Here is a 9,095-nt window from a genome sequence, read left to right as displayed (position 1 = left end):
TTTCTCTTGAATTTGGGATGCTCCATTTTTTGAAATACAAATACAATGTCACCAGTAACTGTGTCGAGCACTTCATCTGCTTCCCCTTGGAAAGTGATCCTCTAACCATTTTGCATTCCCTTCTCAACTGTGACCTCGAGCATTTTCTTGTCGAGTAAGACTTTTTCACCCTCTCATTGTGGGCATAGAACATTTCGAGATGGTGACAACTTCTTTAATATCGAATTGTAAAGTTCCTCTAGTGATACTTTCAAGGGGTGAACAACCTCTTCACCTCTCCTTTGCCTTCGCGTTCGCCTGCCGCTACCACCTCCAAAAGGATTTCCATAAAAGAATGACTAGAATATGTCAAATGGATCATGACTGATGCCACCACCCTTCCCTTATTGCTTCCAGCACATACTGAAGGACATCTTGATGGAGATCCATCCTGAATTGGTCATTCAAAGCCTTAGAAAGGGGAATAGAAGAATTATTAGGCTCTGAAAACCCATTTTCATGCACAATAATATAAATATTATGGGAACGGTCATCAATATATTCAAGCATTACCTGCATGCTTTGTGGTACAACTGGCATACCAAAACAATGATCCATTGTTGTTGAGGGGAATTCCATCTCGTTCCACTACAATTCCAATGGAAATATCTTGAGCATAGTCTCTTGATATAATTTCACCTTTTCTTGGAACATCAAAACAATACATGGTAACATAGTGATTGACACCAATGAAGTCCAATGACCCTTGTAACTTTTGAGCTTGTTCTTTTGTAAATGAAGGTAACTGAGAACCCACTATATTCCTCATGCTCCCTGGATAGTCTCCAGAAACAAATGAGTCTAAAAGCCAGCTCACCATAAAATCATTTGCTCTTTGAGTAGCAACCACATTTGTGGATTTATTATTAATAGGTATCATCCAATTTACTAAAATTATTAATCCAATCCATCCCTTCTACTTTTCCTGCTAGGTTTTCCTATATAGCTCAATAGCAACTATATGTGTTAACAAAACATGGTGACCAACAATATAAGGCTCAACATTTGAGTTTCCAGTAGTACAATTTCCAAATGGTTGGGAGCATCGTTGAGGTGGTAAAAGGCCTTGATCATATCCTACAGTGGCAAATATATTGGGCTCATTGAAAGTGGACCAATATTTTACTTGATTACCATACTCTCTAGAACACACATCTGCATAACCTTTAAAATCTTCCACAATCTGTGGATTTAAGAAACCTCCATAGGAATCTTCTAGAGCTTGGGGCAAATCAAAGTGGTACAATGTAACATGTGGTTGAATGCTATGGGACAAAAGCTCATTTATGAGGTTATTATAGTACTCAACACCCTTTATATTGATGGGTCCTTCACCATCAGGAATAATCTTGGACCATGAGATTGAAAATCTATAGGAATCTACTCCCATTGTAGACATTAGATCAATATCGTCCTTGTAACTATGGTATTGATCAACAACTACATCTCCATTACTTCCATACGGAGTAGTCCCTTCCCTGTGAGTGAAAGTGTCAAAGATGTTTGGCTTCCGACCATCTTCTGCTGCAACTCCTTCATACGGTTTTTCTGTTTCTTTCCCAGGTGTAAGTGCTGCACGTAGGACGGCACTCCAAATCATGTTTCTCAAATAAAAGATGTTTTGTTGAAGCATTTTAGATAGGCAAATAGACACAGGTTGATGAATTGAAAAGCTTAGAAGAGATGTAAGTAAGGATGACAGCAAGCATAGAATGAAAATCTATAATTTTCAAGTAATTCCTCTCTAGGACCATGAGATGAGCAACTATATACCTTTCACCAGCAATTTCATTGTCAGCAATGCATAGTTCCCTCTGCATAGGATATCTCTTTCAATAAAAGCAGAGAAACAAGCTCGCCATATGTTGAGATGAGGATTAGCAGCATGACAATAGACCTCTAATGCTATGTTCTCTATCACAGTCCAACCACTGACATATCCTAGCTTCCTCTGGATCATTCAATACCTGAACTGCTGCATGGGAGGTCAACCTTTGAGTCAACCATTCATTCGGTCATATCTTTTGATCTGGGAGCCGGTTTTTGGAGTGTGATATACTGTTGGAAAGATATTTTCAAGCTGCTCCCGATAAACATACTTATGACATGTTTTGTTTTGAATATCATGTGCAAAACATCTAACAACACTGGACATAGTAAGAGCTCATGTTGATCCCTGGTGATAGACTGTGAAGACTGGACTAACATCGGCCTTATTGGGGATGGCAACTCCTTGGAGGTATCAAGAACACCGTAGACCGAGTGCCTCATCCATTGGGCAATACGGTCAAACAGCTGCAAACTCAAAACAACTCATACCAATCCAAACATACACATACTGCAACCTGTACATAACAAATACTGGAAAAGGAAATGTTTCCTTTGGCATCTTATTTATGTACAAATCTAACCTAATTTGTTGCAAAATTGAGAGATCAAGTAATGTTGTAATGCTAGATCAACCAATCAAGTAACTGTGACAAGGATGCTGCTTGGAAGTGCTTGAACCAGGATGCAAAAATAAATGCTGACAGTCATCCATGCACAAACTGAATTTCGCTGTGTGAAAGACAATCTGACTTATCATTCAAACTGAAAAAATACTCCATATATGTGACAATAGGATCAAAGAAACCAGACTCTGATTGCTTCCCTAACTCCTTAACGTAGACCTCCAACTGCAAACTATCAATGCAAACATCCACGGGCATCCCTATTGTTTCTTGCTTTGAAGGAGGGAGAGTTTCCAAGAACTTTTCAGGATCTCAGAATTCATATGATTGGATCTGATCATTTAAATATTGAATCTCTTTCTCAAATTTTTCAACAACTAACTCAAAGAAACCAGTTTTAGCTTTAGGAGGAAACTTCAGAGATCTCAAACATTGAAGCACAGTAATGAAAAATACTTCATCTATTTCAATATCCACTAACTGATCTCTAACTTCTTTGAAAGCTTTACAATACACAGGGTTTGTCACATACCCTGTCATTGGTGATTACCATCAATGCTCTGAAATATGGATTCTTTGGGAGTGAAGTTGCTCTAAACTTTGAAGCTTCAGATCTTGAACAATGAAGTCGTCAGGTATATGATTTCAGCCTTCATATGTGTTTGACTGTTGTCCACCATCAGCAATCAGATCTGCAACTTTAATGATCTTTCTTGGAGAATATCTGTCACCTCAACCTCGACAACGATGCCAATATGTTAGCAATCAGAATTTACCTCATGGCTGAGAAAAGGCAATTCTGAGGTAACCACAGACCAAGCTTTCGATCTGGCATCTAGCCCTGCCAGACTAGAGAGGGCTCTCTCTTTGCCAACAAGATGTGGTTGCAATGAATGAAGTTTTAGGCTAGCTATGGAGTATGGGAATTTGTTTAAAAGGTTTTGGGTTGAAACAACAATAGAAAGGACGATTGGGCTATGGAGTCGATGTCAGTTTCTGTCGGAAAACTTGGGGCAAAGTAAGTTCCATGTTAAACTAGATAAAGATTGCTAATGTGAGAAGAATAGGGGAGAAAGCCCACTACACTACAGGCATCAAACAAGCGATGGATCTGTAGCAACAACTTTAGACGAAAGAGAATCACGAGGTTGCTAATAGAGCATCTAGCAAAAGATGAATTCTGCTAAGACAACCATTACATCTAACAACAAAATCATCATGAAAGGAGCATCATAGGGGATGGATTCCTAACACATCTCTTAGATAATGCTGTAACAAGCCATAAAAACATAATGTATAAATGAATTTATGAGAAAAACATATTGGACATTTAAGCACCATGATAATCCCAGGTCTAAAGGGCAGAAAACTGCTTTATTAAAATGATATTCAAGAAAACTTTACACAGTGCCAAGCAGCCTCTTTGTTGCCAAAATCGAACCCTTACATATTCAAACTAATCCTATTTATAATATTACATATTAATTATTGATTCCTAAACATAGGAATCAAAATAATTAAAATATAAAAAACAAACAAAAACCTAAATATGTTTTTATGTGATCAAATTACCTGAATTGAATTATAACAAAATAAACTAATTTAATCTCAAAAATAAAAAGGAACAATTAATTTGCTGCCACAAGTCGAATTTCCAAAGTCTGTTGTGGAACATAGCTGGAAATCAGGGATAATTTGGGATGCTGATCAACTCATCCTCCACCTACGCCCTGTACATGGCTTGGATGCCCAAAAATCTTTGCCATCTATTTGTTGAATGATTTGAACACTATCACATCTCCTTTGAAAAATTTGATGCTACTGATTTCATGGCAGGGACACTTGCCCTCTGTAATATGTGTTCATTTGTGGGACTACATGGATGGGGTGGTTGTAACCATCAATCAAATGATTGGTGTTTGATGAGCGATGAGAGATGGAAAAACAGATGAAGATTTGCTCATCACTTGCAACAAATAGTTTCAATGTCAAACGATGTTTATGTCCATCAAAGCGCTCGAGTAGCTATGGTCACCACTGAGGGTGCATGTGGCCAAGCCTCCACAAAGGAATTATGCTTCTACTCTTCAACTTCACTGTCATTCACATTGATCTCTGGTTACCATAGAACTTGTGGGATTATTACCTATTTATCATCACCATTTATCTTGCAGCCCGGAAGTGTTAGAGGTAAAGTGATAACCATGCACTATGATAGTTTTTGTTGCTGGTTGTTGAGTTAAACACTACGATTTCTGTGAACTCAATTTCAAACTCCCCTTCTTCGAGAAGCATTAACCATAGGTGCATTGAGTGAAAGCGTCATTCAAAAACTTTCCATTGTCTTCATCTATGATAGTGTGCTTCTCAAATAGAAATTACTGAGGTATAAAGTTAATAGCCGAAGTTACAATAGCTGATAGAGATCTTTCCTTGTGTACAAGTTTATAGATGATGTCAATAATAAAGAGCACTTTGTGGCCTTGGGCAATTTACCACCTGTTGAAAGTTCCTTAAACCTTTGCTGTAAATATCTCATGAGAGACCATCAAAAATCCACATACTCAACAATCCATTTCTTCTCTTCCTTATCACCAGGATACAGTGCTTTGAAGACACAATGACACGGTCCATCTCCACCCATAGGCATAGCAGTCCATGTCTTTTGGTATTCCTCTATGTGCAACGCTAAACCCAGGAGCACAGTTCCATAGCCAGGAGCACAGTGCCACACTCCCAGAACTGCAGTGCCACAGCCAGGAGCACAACACCACAGCCATATTAGCTTCACTTTCAATTTTATTTTAACTTGACTTCAAATTTTGATTTGTGTGCATTGTTGATGCAGGGGTGCTGAGCTGGGCCTTTGTCTGTTAGTTGGCTTGCAATTCAAGGAGGCAAAACTAATTCCAGATACTTGCACTGTTCAGGAGTTAAAGAATCTGGGAACCCTACAGAGAAATGAATGTATAGATTACCCTTCATGAATGGCTGCTAGTAAAAATGCATTCCTTCATCATTAATAGCCTTGAATTGAACTGGATTAACAACTTCACCGAGACTACATTTAATAAGCAGTCGCCAACCATCCAGATGGGTAAATATAAACTGAAACCCACACAATGCCTTTGTCAATGATAAATAATGCTCAACGAAAAGATCGTCTCCATTTCTCTTGAATTTGGGATGCTTCCTTTGTTGAAATACAAATACAATGTCACCAGTAACTGTGTCGGGCACTTCATCTGCTTCCCCTTGGAAGGTGATCCTTTGACCATTTTGCATTCCCTTTTCAATGGTGACCTCGAGCATTTTCTTATCGGGTAAGACTTTTCACCCTTGCATTGTGGGCATAGAACATTTTGAGATGGTGATAACTTCTTTAATATCCAATTGTAAAGGTCCTCCAATGATACTTTCAAGTGGCAAACAACCTCTTCACCTCTCCTTCGCCTTCGGGTTCCCCTACTGCTACCACCTCCAAAAGGATTTCCAATGAAGAATGACTAGAATATGTCAAATGGATCATGACTGTTGCCACCACCCTTTCCTTATTGCTACCAGCACATACTGAAGGACATCTTGATGGAGATCCATCCTGAATTGCTCATTCAAATCCTCAGAAAGGGGAACAGAAGAATTATTAGGGTCTGAAAATCCATTTTCATGCACAATAATAGGAATATTATGGGAACGGTCCTCAATATATTCAAGCACTACCTACATGCTTTGTGGTACAACTGGCATACCAAAACAATGATCCATTGCCGCTGAGGGGAATTCCATCTCGTTCCACTACAATTCCAGTGGAAATATCTTGAGCATAGTCTCTTGATATAAGTTCGCCTTTTCTTGGAACATCAGAACAACACATGGTAACATATTGATTGACACCAATGAAGTCCAATGACCCTTGTAACTTTTGAGCCTGCTCTTTTTTAAATGAAGGTAACCGAGAACCCACTATATTCCTCATGCTCCCTGGATAGTCTCCAGAAACAAATGAGTCTAAAAACTAGCTCACCATAAAATCATTTGCTCTTTGAGTAGCAACCACATCTGTGGATTTATTAGTAAGAGGTATCATCCAATTTACTAAAATTATTAATCTAATCCATCCCTTCTACTTTGCCTAATAGGTTTTCCTATACAGCTCCACAGTAGCTATATGTGATAGCAAAACATGGTGACCAAAAATATAAGGCTTAACAGTTGAGTTTCAAGCAATACAATTTCTAAATGGTTGATAGCATCGTTGAGGTGGGAAAGAGCCTTGATCATATCCTGCAGTGGCAAATATATTAGGATCATTGAAAGTGGACCAATATTTTACTCGATCACCAAACTCTTTGGAACACACATTTACATAACCTTTAAAATCCTCCAAAATTTACGGATTTAAGAAACCTCCATAGGAATCTTCCAGAGCTTGGGGCAGATCAAAGTGGTACAATGTAACATGTGGTTGAATGCCATTGGACAAAAGCTCTTTTATGATATTATTATAGTACTCAATGCCCTTTGGATTGATGGGTCCTTCACCATCAGGAATAAGCCTAGGCCATGAGATTGAAAATCTATAGGCATCTACTCCCATCGCATACATTAGATCAATATCCTCCTTGTAACGATGGTATTGATCAACAACCACATCTCCATTACTTCCATCCAGAGTAGTCCCTTCCCTATGAGTGAAAGTGCCAAATATGCTTGGCTTCTGACCATCTTCTGCTACAGCTCCTTCATATGGTTGTTCTGTTTGTTTCCGAGGTGTAAGTGCTACGTGTAGGGCAGCAATCCAGATCATGTTGCTAAAATAAACGTTGTTTTACTGAAGCATTTTAGGTAGGCAAATAGACACAGGCTGATGAATTGAAAAGATTGGAAGAGATGTAAGTAAGGATGACAAAAAACACTGAATGAAAATCTATAAATTTTTCAAGTAATTCCTCTCTAGGACCATGAGACTAGCAACTGTATACCTTTCACCAGCAATTTCACTGTCAGCAATGCACAATGCCATCTGCACAGGATATCTCTTTCAATAAAAGCAAAGAAATGAGCTCGCCATATGTTGAGATGAGGATTATAAACATGAAAATAGACCTCAACTACTATGTTCTTCTCTATCACATTCCAGCCATTGACATCTCCTAGCTTCCTCTGGATCATTCAATACCTAAACTGCTGCATGGGAGGCCAACCTTTGAGTCAACCATTCATTCGGTCATATCTTTTGATCTGGGAGTCGGTTTTTGGAGTGTGATATACTGTTGGAAAGCTCTTTTCGATATGCTCCTGACAAACATACTTATGATATGTTTTGTGCTGAATATCATGTGCAAAACATCTAAAAAAATTGGACATAGTAAGAGCTCATGTTGATTACTGGTGACAGGCTGCAAACACTGGACTAACAACACACTCACTAAATTGAAGAAGTAACTATGCAATCTCCAAGGAATGAATTCCTTATGCATGCAAGAGATATTCAAAATGGAATATTACCACAAATGATAGTACATTGTCCCATCATCTGATCTCAACTGGGTCTCTGATTGAACTGACATGCTTGAGTTATTTATGAGAGAATATTCAGTTATCTAAAGTGCAACAGTTACATGCATGCATGCATTAACTAACTGAACTCACAATAAGTTCAAAAAACTATTTGAACTAGTATAACTGGACTTAACCCAGTTAACTGAGCTAACTAATTACAACTCAATATTACAACTCATCCTTATCTCTTTAACTGAGGGATAAATTCCTCAATTAATGGGATAACTATTGCATGTCCCCACATAGGCTTCATGTTTCATTTTCTACAACTAATTAACTCAAGATGAATTAATTAATTATTTTACAAACAACTTCTAAGATCGAATTCAAATTTTACTTCTCTATTTTTGTTCAGATACTAACTAAAATAGGAAGGTATCTTGAAATGCTATTTATCGCAGTGCTATTTTTAGCACTTCTATATTTTGCATTTCTTGTTGCTATTTTCAACACCATTTTAGTTTTCATTTGCATCTCATTTTTTTCGCATGCATGACATTGTTTTTCATCGAGGGTCACTGTTGCAGCTACTCACTTCACAAATATGCATGCTTTCTCGTTGTTGGGAACGGGTCCCCTAGGGGTCAATTTTGGTGTTAAAAACCCAAGTTTTGGGGCAGAAGGCCCGAAGTTTGTATAAATAAATGTAAAGTATCTGCATTTTGTGGTCACGGGGTGTGAAGATATCAAGAGTCAAAAAGGGTTTTTCGCCCTTAGTCTAGATAAGTTGTGTCGGTTTTAGAGATCTACCCTTGGTCTGTGGACCATGGGATTATATAAAGAGGAGGTCTTAGATGAGTCTAAGGGGGAAGGAAGAGAAGTAGAAGTGTTTGATGAGTATGTAAAGAGCTAAGAGTGAGAGTTTTAGCATAGGAAGAGCTCTGCAGCTAAGTGCGCAGAGGCCTAGGGTAGAAGTCCAGCTGAGTGCACGAACCCCTGCAGTTGTGTGCATAGGGCGGACATAGTCTATATTGAAAAGCTAAATCATCAATAAAGAGAAGTATTCTGAAATTATTGTGTCTTTTTCCTCCATGGATCACA

At 38.3% G+C, this 9,095-nt stretch overlaps 1 pseudogene; it reads right to left on the bottom strand.

Annotated features, from left to right (window-relative positions):
- Positions 1-967: 967 nt before the first annotated feature.
- Positions 968-1,639, bottom strand: LOC149232702 (beta-glucosidase 31 pseudogene; annotated as a pseudogene).
- Positions 1,640-9,095: the final 7,456 nt, after the last annotated feature.

This window comes from Pinus tabuliformis, chromosome J (assembly GCF_031772625.1).
Source record: "Pinus tabuliformis cultivar Carrire ecotype Pingquan chromosome J, CPIR1, whole genome shotgun sequence".
Taxonomy (NCBI): domain Eukaryota; kingdom Viridiplantae; phylum Streptophyta; class Pinopsida; order Pinales; family Pinaceae; genus Pinus; species Pinus tabuliformis.
Note: the sequence above shows the minus strand (reverse complement) of the source record. Positions and strands in the feature narration are given on the sequence as shown.